The sequence below is a fragment of the Hippocampus bargibanti genome, linkage group LG09, assembly GCF_051943395.1.
Source record: "Hippocampus bargibanti isolate YZ-2025 linkage group LG09, ASM5194339v1, whole genome shotgun sequence".
In the NCBI taxonomy this organism is placed as follows: domain Eukaryota; kingdom Metazoa; phylum Chordata; class Actinopteri; order Syngnathiformes; family Syngnathidae; genus Hippocampus; species Hippocampus bargibanti.
Genome location: NC_142742.1, coordinates 18178982 through 18191602, shown reverse-complemented (window position 1 = coordinate 18191602; position 12621 = coordinate 18178982). Strand labels below are relative to the sequence as shown.

Sequence of the window (12621 nt, the reverse complement as noted above, 5' to 3'; positions counted from 1 at the left end):
AGGTGCAGGCGGGGCTGACAGCGCCCCCCGTTGGTCGCCAACCAGATCATGACAGTACCCCCCCTTCAAGGGGCTGCTTCCAGAAGTCCCAACAGTCTTCGTCAACCCCAGGCCGAGTCCCGTTCCCATCGGGCCGCCGCCCGTCGTGTGCTGGAGAGGCAGCTGTTGCCCTCTCCACCGACCGTTCCCTGGCGAGTGGACCTTTTGGGAGACTGTTGGGACTTCTGGAAGCAGCCCCTTGAAGGGGGGGTACTGTCATGATCTGGTTGGCGACCAATGGGGGGGCGCTGTCGGCCCCGCCTGCACCTGCACAGGTGCTGGTCGTCCCGATCAGATTGGCGACCAGCGGGTAGCGACGTCAGCCCTGCCGGCAGCCTCGCAGGTGCTGGTCGTTATAATCAATGACACTTAAAAGGACACCTGGCACGATCATCCGGTGCCGATTCATTGTTTGTTTGCTGCTTGGTTGCAGCATGCATCGTGTACGTGTTTGTTTAACCTTGGCGGACTTTTACACTTGGTTTTCTTTTGCTACTTTGTATTTTTTCCATTCAGATCATTTTGATGTTTTACATTTTGTTCCTGCTGACTTTATTTTAATACAATTTGTCAAACAACCTCCTGCTCCCTCCTGCCTGCTTTTTGGGATCCGCACCCGCCATCACCACCTTGCAAACCGTGACAGTCACTTGATGTAAACTTGACAGACCTTTTTTTCACTCAATGCAGAGAAAACTGAAGGCAGCAAAGCGCAAAATGAAGGGTGGCTGAGGTCTGACATCTCAGGACAGGAAATTAGGCCAACGATTTGATGTTGCACTCAAATAAACTGAGACCCTTAAAATGGAGGTACTCAACAAAACAACTCTAAATCACCATATCTTTAAGTCGACAGTTTTATTGGTTATTTTATTTGCAGCTGCAGCTAATCACTTGCCAGCTCACTCCCATGTCAAGCAGCCATCCATTTGCTACCTGGAAGTGTCCCTCAATTGTTGTCTGCAAGTACTAGCAGAATTTTATGGCTGTAACAAAAAAAAACAAAAATATTGAACATGTTGGGAAAAAGATGGAGTACGTTAAGGGAGGATCCTTGAACACCTGCTTGGAACATCCCAAAGATGAACAGGCGAACTGAGAACAGGTAGTTGTCATGAATGGTTATAAAAGGGAGCTTCCTTCAAATATTCAGTCACTCACATTCAAACACAGCTTTTCTTGAACTTTTTTCCCTACAGTATCACCTATGGGGCTGCATTTCTCCTGCAAACTAACATTTCATTCGTTCGTTCATTCATTTATCGAACTCACTAGTGTCGCGGGGGCTTCTCGATCCTATCCCTGCTGTCTTTGGGCAGTAGGCAGGGGACACCCTGAACCATTTGCCAGCCAATCACAGGGCACACAGAGATAAACAACCATACATGCTTACACTTAGGGGACAATCTAGAGCACAGGTGTCAAAGTCAAGGCCCGCGGGCCAAATCCGGCCCGCCTCATAATTTTTTTTGGCCCGCGAAAGCAAATCAAACTTGTTAAATTCCATGATGATTGCTAATCTGAGCCAAAATTTCATATTTTTGGATGTCAACCACAATAAAGGTCATTATTATTGACTTAAGATTTGAAAATGAGTTATTCATTAATTTGCTGTGTGCCCTATATGTAATATTTGAAGGGATTTAAACATTCTAATGGGTTCCCCAAATTCATAACGGCCCTTGAGAGGAAACCATAACTACAATGTGGCCCGCGGCAAAAAATGACTTTGACACCCCTGATTTAGAGTGTTCAATCTTCTACCTATATGACTCTAGCCACGGCCCTTTATGACTCACAGACCGGGGAATTAATTTCTGATCAGCAAAGATGTGTAGGCAAACATGCATTAAGCTATTTCAGTGGGTCCATAAGGTCCATAAGGTCGCAGCTCACCTCTTGACTGGTCCTCGTAAAAGGAAGCATACTGTATAACTCCTACTCTGGCTTTCTTTACATTTCTTTTAAAGATTGTATTATTTGTTTTCAAAATTTTAAATGGCCTCACATCACCTTACTTCTCTGAGCTCCTCCGCAACTGCCTGGTGCCTCAAGACTGTGGACCAGACTCGATTAGAGGTAACAAAACTAACTGGAGGCTCAGATGGAATCGAGCCTTTTCCATTGCTGGTTCACCTCTTTGGAATGACCTCCCAGTGAACATTCGGAAAGCCCCCTCAATGTCTAACGTTTAAAACTCCTCTCAATACTCTCTTATTGTTTTTATTTTTTTACCTTTTGACTCTGCATAACTGGCACATGTGACACCATTTTTGTGCTTTCTGGCCTCTTTATTGTTTCAGTGTTTATTGTTGGATGCATGATCTGTGCTCTATGTACCGTATTTTGTGTACAGCAGTGGTTGTAATCAAGTTTAAATAAATATTGTTGAGTTGAGCTTATCTGAGAAGTGGCAACAAATACTCTTTGGAAAAATAAATCCAATTGTGTTACCTAATGCAGTTCACATTCAATAAACAAGTTATTTGAAAGTTAAGTTATCTGTACTTCTTTTTCAAAGAAGTACAGATGACGGCTGAAGAAACCTTTTCATCGATGGACCATTCCTGTACGACTGAGAGCTTACACAAACATAAGTTATTTGAATTCCCATCATACAAGATGAGGACATATGACATCACTACTTTATACATCCAGGAAACCAACTTCAGGTTGTTATTTGAAGCGCACATTCACAGAGCTATTTTGTAGAACGAATCAATAGCTATTCTTTGCAGATTATTTCTGGGTTGACTTAAATCATTCTCTGTTCATCATCTCCTCATCAGCAAGCTCTTCAGGAGCCAGATGACGTTCCTGATCATTGGAGATGTTGCTGTCATTAAAATGCAGGTGCAACCCGTGGTCTCAATTTCCTGTTTCATTTTAGCTTTTTGGCGATGTCTGTACAGGTGTTATATCAGCAATTTCAATGTTCTACCAACATTTCGATGTGATTCAGTATCGATGGATTCCCGATTAAATTAGTGACAATAGCAATGGGAAAGAGGAGGGTTACGTTTTTCACCCCATGAAATCTGGAAATTTTCATGCGCTCTGACAGCGAGTCTGAACAAAATGTTGCACCTGCTGAAGAGAGGCAGCTGACGTGGGAAAATGTTGCTGCCCAGATCAATGCATAACTTTTAATGTAATCAGAATCAGCAAGCCTTTAATCGTCACACAGTGGGGAAATTTGCAATCGACAGCAGCAAAATTGAAAGGAGCGGGGGGAGTGAGTGGTGGGTCAAAAAGAAAAAGACAAAGTATTGCATGTTTTTTTTTTCTTTTTTCACGTGTGTTCACATGTGTTTATTGAGAAGCCTGACAGCGGTCGGTCGGAACAAGTGTCGGTATCTGTCCTTGCAGCGCGGTTGTAAAAGTCTTAAAAAGCATCATCCTGTTGCCCAACTCCTTCAGAGTGTCCAGGGGGCAGCCCAGGACAGAACTGGCCCTCTTGACCAGGCGCTCCAGTCTTTTCCAGTCCCGGGTCCTTTGCAATCATGAGAAAATAGCCGAGGAAAACTGCTGTTTATCATTTTATTCTTCATTTCAGTGCAATACCTTCGCTGATCCATGCATTTGACACTGGCATAAAAAAAAAACATTGTTAAAGTCGTCGGCATAACAAAAGGTCCATCAATGATTTTGTCTTCATGTTTTTTCCCCATGTTATGCGTATGATTTTGATTTTTTTTAAATTGTTCCATTTCGGGTAAAGGCTGTCAAACAGCGGTTCTTAACAACTGCAGATGATCACCTTACAATGTAAGGTTACATTGTCCAAACATTGCATTGGAAAATTTTCATTTTGTGCACAATTTAAAAAGAACTTATTAGCTTTTTTTCAGTTTTTAATGTTGTCCTTAAAGGACAACCGACGTCACTTTTTTGTTTTTTAACTGACACCAGAAAAAAGTTTTATAGCATCTAAAATACCCAAAACACGCAGTATGATATTTTTAGTCAAAGGCAAAACACCAATAAAAATGACTTAAAGTGTCCAAAATCTGCAACAAAATGAGCTGCGAATTTGGCATTTTCAGAAAGTCCCGCCCCCATTTTGTGACGTCACGCCAAGACGTCTTGCATTGCTTGTGAATCAAAACAATGGCTTCAGATTCGGAGAATATGCTTTCTTGTTACACATCCAGTTATGAATATGTTTCAAATAGCTCTGAAGAGCAAAGAAAATATGTTTGCAATCGATTAAAAAATGTATTTGGGCCATTTAGAGGCAACATTGGGGGAAAATCTCTCACAAAAAAAAGGCACAAAATGGCGACATCCTGTGGCCACCTCCGTTTCCACAGGCTGATAAATTCTTAAATGGCGCTTCGACGCCCTCTGGCGGCTTTTGGGTGCAACACGAGGTCCCCAGCCCAAACAACTACAGCAAAATAAATTGACGTGATGGAAGGACAATGCGACAATGCGTCCTTTTCACGGTCAGCAGGCGGTCCTTTTCTGACGTCACGTGAGGACTCGTCACCAACTCAAAAACAAGACTTCCTGAATATTCAGCGCAAGTCTTAAAACGTAAAATATAGCTATATGCGGTGGAATCTTAGAAGTCATTTGAAGTGATTTTACAAATTATGGACACAATTTGTCCGGGGACGTCGGTTGTCCTTTAAATCTTTAATTTGTAAAAAAAAAAACATGTTTATTTTTCAAAAACGAAGAGTTTTTGCACTGTGCATTTGAACTGCTGGGGTTCAGTATCTCCAACCAGCGCTTTAACTGAAAATGTAGTAAAAGTGAAACGTGACTGCACTCTCTCCATACAAAATGTAAGTCAGGTGATATCATAGTCAGGACTGCCATGGGCACAGTCTTTGCAAATTCCACAATGAACACACAGGCTGGAATAACGGCCACAAACAGCATATAAACCTGCACTGTCGGCCAGGAATGTTCCAGGTGATTCTGATTGGCCATTATAGGCCAGATGTAAGCTATTTTTCATTTATCAATGGCGTTTCATTTGATATTAGGCTTTTACTCTGAAGGCATAAACACATCAGTCATCAGTCTTCCTGCTGCTGGCTGGCTGGCTCTCTCTCTCTCTCTCTCTCTCTCTCTCTCTCTCTCTCTCTCTCTCTCTCTCTCTCTCTCTCTCTCTCTCTCTCTCTCTCTCTCTCTCTCTCTCTCTCTCTCTCTCTCTCTCTCTCTCTCTCTCTCTCTCTCTCTCTCTCTCTCTCTCTCTCTCTCTCTCTCTCACCCACTGTTTTCTCTTTTTCTCCCCACTGTCACCCAGTACTGTGCAGGTGCCTTGGAAAATGTGGAGGAGCCTCCGTGAGCATTGAGCTGGCATGCAACTGATGAGAAAAGAGAAAATAAATCAAAGATAAAATAATTTTGTGAACATAGTTGTTTCCCCGGAGGTACAAGGAGACCAACTCAGACAGAGGATTGATTGCAGACTCTGCAACTGCGCGGGGTGTTTGCGTGTGTGTATGTCTGTGCATGCACGCACACGATCCTCGGACTTTCAATCTGTGATGTAAAGGTGAATTTTGCCAAGAGGAGGACCAGGTATCAAGGTAGGATTGACGACACTCCGTTTGGACTGTTTTCAATTCTTTAAATTCCTTTTTAGGATTTGCTTTAATATTCAAGTCAGGATAAATGACAATCCTGCCTCACGATCAACTGTTAACTCACTAGGAAATAAGGTATTGACATTTGGTTTCGTCAGTAATTTACTGCATAACAAATGTATTAATATTTAAAACCAGCCTTTATGTGGTACTTGTGGCTTCTGCGCTGAAGAACGAAGACAATATGCTCATCCTCAGTTGGGAAGGCAAATGCGGTGCATTCAACTGTAAGATTTGTGTGTGTGTGTGTGTGTGTGTGTGTTGACAGTTGTTTTTCAGGCATCTGTAGACGAAAAGGAATCAGTCAGTTGGTGCAAAATGGGGAAAAGAATGTGTTGGAGGGGGTGGTGGGTATGGATGGAGATGGAGGGGGATGGATGCGAGGGGAGTCTCCAATGATTGTTGGAGGTAATGACTAGACAACAGCGAGTATCCTCCCTCAGGTGCATGTCCAGGATGACACATATGAAGTTGCTTCAGTGGTGTGAGTCAAAGTGGCCTTGCAGCAAAGTAGCACTCTGCTTTCATTGTCGCTCCCCTGAGTGCGCTAGGACCTAAAAGCTTTGCTTTTTAGCCTGTTTTTAAACATACCTCAATTCTGACTTTAAGTAGGAGAAATAGGAATGAATTATAAATGACTTGTGTCCCAGCTGAGTGACTCGGTGACTGTCTCTGTCTCCTGTCTCACTTCCTGCGCTTCATTGGAAGAGATGTGGCGAGGTAATTATGTGCAAATTAAGTTGGATTATTCTATTCTCGAGAAAGCTGGTTTATGGGAGAAATAACATACACATTTTTTGAAAATTTATGTTATAACCCTGTGTAAACATTTTAGTTTCTCCTCCTGGAAATACAGGATTTGTCTACTTTTTTGAAGGGTCTGGTGGAGGGGATCTATGTATGCAGGTGCAGGGACTTTGCAGTACATCATGGCTTTGACAATCCTGCCATTTCTAAACGAGAGGGATGCTAATGGAGGAGAGTGAGGATGCAGGCATTACCGGTGCAAGATAGAACGAGGGAGTGCATCAGTGAGAGCTTGTGTGAGGCGTTTCCATGGCAACCTGACAGGGGTGTGTTTAGTCCCTGGAGATGGTGCGAAACCAAAGGGGATAGAGGGAGAGATGGAAGGAGAAGAAAAAACTCTCGTTCGGGGGGCGCGGGTGTTGGAGGGAAGAAGGGCAGGTAGGAGCATTTCCCTCATCCTATTGTTTGTTTTCTCCTCTCCCTGCTGCGCTTGCCTTGCCTGTTTCCTCAACCTTCACACGTAACATGTTTTTTTCTTTTTCCATCCCCAGCAACTTGTAGGGCTCGCCGCAATTATATTTCTGTCACGTAAGGCTGTTCCCACCATCATCACACGAGCGTTAGAACCGCTTGCATGATCCTTCAGTTGTTCTTCAATAAATTCTGTGCCTCATTTGTGTATGTTCGATGCAAGCTGTCACGTGCCCCCCAAAAGATACTTTATGACCGCTAATGAGCCAATGCACCATCCAAAACAGCTCACTCAAAGCGGATGATGTTGTCTTCGTACTTTTTCTGGTTTCAGATGGTGCGAATGTTGCAAAAAAATGAATAATTAGTAGTGTCACTGTTTACAGCAAGAGGCATCTCCTCACATTCATTGTTGACTAATTTTTCAAGAATTATAGCTGAAATCCTAATGATTACCAATCTTCTTCTTTTCCTTTCGGCTTTTCCCTTCAGGGGTCGCCACAGCGAATCAATGTCCTCCATATATCCCGGTTTTGTGCATCATCTTCTCTCACACCAGCTACCTTCATGTCCTCTTTGACCACATCCATAAACCTCCTCTTCGGTCTTCCTCTCGGTCTCCTGCCTGGCAGTTCAAGGCTCAGCATGCTTCTCCCGATATAGTCACTCTCTCTCCTCTGGACATGTCCAAACCATCTCAGTCTGGCCTCTCTGACTTTCTCTCCAAAGCCTCTAATATGAGTTGTCCCTCTAATGTACTCATTCCTGATCCTATCCAACCTGGTCACTCCCAAAGAAAACCTCAACATCTTCAGCTCTGCTACCTCCAGCTCTGCTTCCTGTCTTTTCTTCAGTGGCACTGTCTCCAGTCCAAACATCATGGCTGGTCTCACCACTGTTTTATACACTTTTCCTTTCATCCTAGCCGAAACCCTTCTATCACACATCACACCTGACATTTTTCTCCAGCCACTCCAGCCTGCCTGGACACGCTTCTTCACCTCTTTTCCACACTCTCCATAGCTCTGGAGAGTTGACCCCAAGTACTTAAAATCCTCCACCTTCTTTATCTCTTCACCCTGTAGCATCACTCTTGCACTTGGATCCCTCTCATTCACACACATATATTCCGTCTTGCTGCGACTGATCTTCATTCCTCTCCTTTCCAGGGCATATCTCCACATCTCTAGGTTCTCCGCCACCTGTTCCCTGTTCTCGCTACAGATCACAATGTCATCTGCAAACATCATGGTCCAAGGAGATGGACCAATGCTTTCCCTAATTCTGTGATGCACCATATACTGTTCCTATGAGCATGTGATAGAGATTAGATAGAATAAGAAGTTATCATATTTAAAAGTCCCATGCTTAGTTGGCCGCCTGAACAAGAGGCCCACAATGAAGGCACAGAACAGAGGGCCTGGGGTCAATCGGAGTTGAACAGACACAGTCTGTTAACCAAGTCATCTTCATCTAGGACACGGGTCTCAAACCCGCAACCCGCGGGCCAACTGCGGCTCCCAAAAGAATATTTTGCGGCCCGCCTTGATATAAAAGATTAATGTTACTGCGGCCCGCATGATTGATATGAATGAAACTTGTGTGTGGAGCTAAACAACTAGGCAAGAGAAGCCATGTTTAGGACAGTTCATGTTCAATATTTTTTTATGTTAAGAAAGTTAAAGGTTAAAGAACTGTGAATACAGACATTTGGAACTTTATTAAAATAATGAGTTTTCCTGTGGTTTTTACAGTCGTCTGTATCAGCCTTATGATCATTGTAATTATTTTATTTATTTATTACTGGTTAATTTATTTTTTATTCATTTTTCCATTTATTCATTTGATTCATTTTTTTGTGTGTTAAAAATAAAGATTTTGAGAACATTGGAATGTTTTATCTGTGATTTTCTTGTGGAAATCCTGATGCGGCCCAGCCTCACCCAGACTTTGCCTCCAGCGGACCCCGGGTAAATTGAGTTTGAGACCCCTGATCTAGGAGATCTGGCCTAGTACAGAATTTATGACTTGGGAAACTCCTTCTTCACAGGAGTAATTTAGGACCGGTCACTCCTTCCCATCTCGAGGTCATTAGCCTGGTTACATATCTATCGTTTCAGAGAAAGACAACAAATGAAAATGTATTTGTTTTTGTTGTATTTTGTTTGTATTTGTTCGGGTATCTGTCTTGAATGGCTACGTTCCCTGCCGGCAGTATAAGACAATCTTCCTGTGTTCGAGCCTTTGTCCACAGTGTCCGATCGAATATCTCTGACAGCATGCAATATGTAGAGTATGTGCAGTACATCCGCTTGTTAGTGCTAACTGACAGTGACAAATTAAAATGACCTCCCTCCTCCCCAGAAAAATATAAAATCCTCATTTACTTTTGAAAGATTGTCAGAAGCGGGCAGGCAGCAATGAGTGTGATTACATCATATTTGGCATTTCACTATTTTACTCTTGATTTAATGTCCACATTGATTTGGGGGCGTTGAATTTTCTACCTTTGCTTTCTCATCTTGTGTCAATGAAGATGACACGATGGAGATTTATTTGAAATGTTACTCGATTGTCGGAATGGGTAAATTCATAGATGTTGTGTAACTTGTTAATTGATGACAGTTGTATTGAATTGCACAGTAAAATACACACTTGAAAAGTAATTTAAATCGTAACTGTTGAACCACCTCTCAAAAAAACAATTCTCTTGGTATTTGTTAAATGCATTTCAAAATATTTAATTGCATCATCACGAATTCCATCTATCCATTTTTTTCGGGACACTGCCTAAATACACAATGGAAGTGATCACCAGTAAATCAGATACAGTGATACCTCAGCATACGAACGCTTTAGTTTACAAACTTTTCGCCTTACAAACATTAAATTCGCGGGAATATAATCTTAGCATACGAACTAGTTGTCGGGAAACACACGGAGCGGCACAATGGCTGGCAGACTAGTTTTCCACAGAAGACTACCAAACCACACGGTCGAACAGCGCCCGTGGCTGGCGGACTAATTTTCCACGCCCACTTTCTTTGAGTGCACTCAGTGCAGACGTTAGTTATCGATTGGATACTTTTGCTTTTTTGGAACTGAAAAAGACCCCATCACATGCTAGTGTTAAGCCAAAGAGAACACAAAACAAAATTACGGTCAAGCAGAAGAAGGAGATCATCGAAAAACATGAATGAAGTGTGAGTTTGTATGACTTGGCGTCCCAGTACCAGTATGCTAAGTCGACCATTGCTACGTGTGGCTGAGGGTGTTGTCTAAGCAATGGTCTCTGGCAATAGAAGAGGTTGAAAAACTTCTGTTGATTTGGATTAACAGAAAACAGTTAACAGGGGATAGTGAGTGAGGGTATTATCACAGAGAAAGCACGGCAACTTCACTGGGATATCATCATGAGGAAACTACATCAACGAAAAATGGTCATCGGCACAGCAACATTCCAAAAAGCAAAACTATACTCACCATTTGATGACAATGCTCTGATCTTACTGGGAAATGGGCATCTCTTTCCCGCCATTACATCACAGAGTAATTGATTTGGTCATTGTGTGAAATTCAGCCATTTAGTATTACATATGATGGCCACCGGGGGGCAGTCGCGTACATGTATGCGTATCATAATGGACATATATGTATGCTTATCGTAATGGACAAAGGTAAATGAAACGATTATTATGCTACAGTACAGTTGATTTCTTTAATTACAATACAATGGCATATTTATTATACATAAAATGAGGTATATTTTGTGTAGTTTTAAGTGTTATTTAATAGAAAATTATGTTTTACGGGGACCTGGAAACGGATTATTCTTATTTTTAATGGTTTCTTATGGGAAATAAATGTTTGGCAGACGAACTTTTCACCTTGCACACACTTTCTGGGAACCAATTAAGTTCCTAAGGTATCACTGCAGTTCATATGTTAAAATATGAGTGTTGATCCAGCCTCTGCTCTATCAACATCAGCTATTTGACCGACTACACCACTGGTGTCAAACTCAAGGCCCAGGGGGCAGTCCGGCCCAACAAACCATTTTGTGTGGCCCACAAAAGTAAATCACGTATGTCAATTTGCATGATCCTTGCTAAAATCTCTACTGAAATATGTATTCTGACATGCCTAATTGTTATGTGTAATGAATAACAAAGATATGACTTTTTTGCAATATTTTTGTTGTACTCTTGAAATTCACTTAAAAAATAATTGTTGACGTGATGAAGTAATTCATTAATGTGTTACTCAAAAGTAATAATGCAAATAGACAAAACATTTTTGTGATTCCCTGTCATAACGCACCAACAGTGTCCCGCGACAAAAATGATAACCCTGCATGAGAGTATTAATGGTCCACAAAATAATATTGACAAAATGGTTGTATCTGTACTGGAATGGTAAAATGTGAGTGTCTAGGTTTTGCACTAATGCACCCTTTTGATACCATTTGTAGGATGAGGCAAGTCAACAATAACAATCGAGAGCGAACATACACATGGAATGCAGCCAGTAATTGTCTCAGCACTTGAAGGTCTGAGTGATGAGACTAATCGAAATCAATACATGCCGAACGATAGGTAGCACGATTCATAGCGTGATAGATCGAACCACAATGTAACTGCAAAACAAAACATGAACAGGCAATCAAAAATCCAGACAGGTGTGCCTAGATTTTCTTTGTTTGTAACTGGAGTTTGAGAAAATCTCTCACTAATATTGATCATTTGATTTTCTTGGGGCGGCCCGGTAGTCGAGTGGTTAGCACACCGGCTTCACAGTGCAGAGGTCGCCGGTTCGCGTCCCGGTCCGGCCTCCCTGTGTGGAGTTTGCATGTTCTCCCCGGACCCGTGTGGGTTTTCTCCGGGTCCTCCGGTTTCCTCCCACACTCCAAAAACATGCATGGCAGGTAGATTGAAGACTCCAAATTGTCCCTAGGTGTGAGTGTGATTGTGTGTGCCCTGCGATTGGCTGGCAACCAATTCAGTGTGTCCCCCGCCTCGTGTCCGAAGACAACTGAGATAGGCTCCAGCAACCCCCGCGACCCTAATGAGGAAGAAGCGCTACGGAAAATGAGATGAGATGAGATGATTTTCTTGGGTTAAAAAAGGCCTCCACCCAGAGAGCTATATTGACAATGATGTCAAAACTATAGTTAAATGAAGAGGGAAAAAAAGAAATGATTACTGAAAAATTAAATCCTTTCAAAATAAGCCGACAGTGCACCACTACATGGAACTTACATAGAGCCAAGAGAGTTGGCGGTGGTAGAAATACATAACAAAGTGTAGGGAAAGAGGCTGTCTGAAATGGAATGGCTCATTGGGAGATTTTAAAAGCTTTCTGGGAGCATTCTCAAAATAAACCCTAAATCAAGGTTGGCCGGAATGTTTGTTGCTATATGATGGCTTTCAGACTAAGACAATACAATGTAAAGAATATGCATCATGGTAATAAAAGCGATTTTAATTATCGAGATTATCCATCCATTCTCTGATCTCCTTTATTTTCACAAGAGTTGTGGGGGGTGTTGTAGCCTATATCCCAGCTGTCTTTGGGCAGTAAACGGGGGACACCCTTAACTGGTTGCTTGCCAATCGCAGGTCGCATAGAGATGAACAAGCATCCATGTTCACCAGACAGACTGTGGCCAGACGTTAAGGGTCCGACACACGCAGGCCATGTGCCAATTGTGGGTCTGCCTCTCACCCCACACGTGCGCCCACTTCCAGAGCCACCGGACAAT

General features: G+C 42.5%; 1 protein-coding gene across 3 annotated transcripts in view; it reads left to right on the top strand.

Annotated features, from left to right (window-relative positions):
* Window positions 1-5315: 5315 nt before the first annotated feature.
* Window positions 5316-12621, top strand: part of lingo2b (leucine rich repeat and Ig domain containing 2b) — a 61842-nt gene continuing 54536 nt past the window's right edge. For all 3 annotated transcript variants that reach the window (XR_016115920.1, XM_089003772.1, XM_089003773.1), the window contains exon 1: window positions 5316-5585. The gene's annotated coding sequence lies outside the window, so the exon portion shown is untranslated. The remainder of the gene's footprint in view (window positions 5586-12621) is intronic.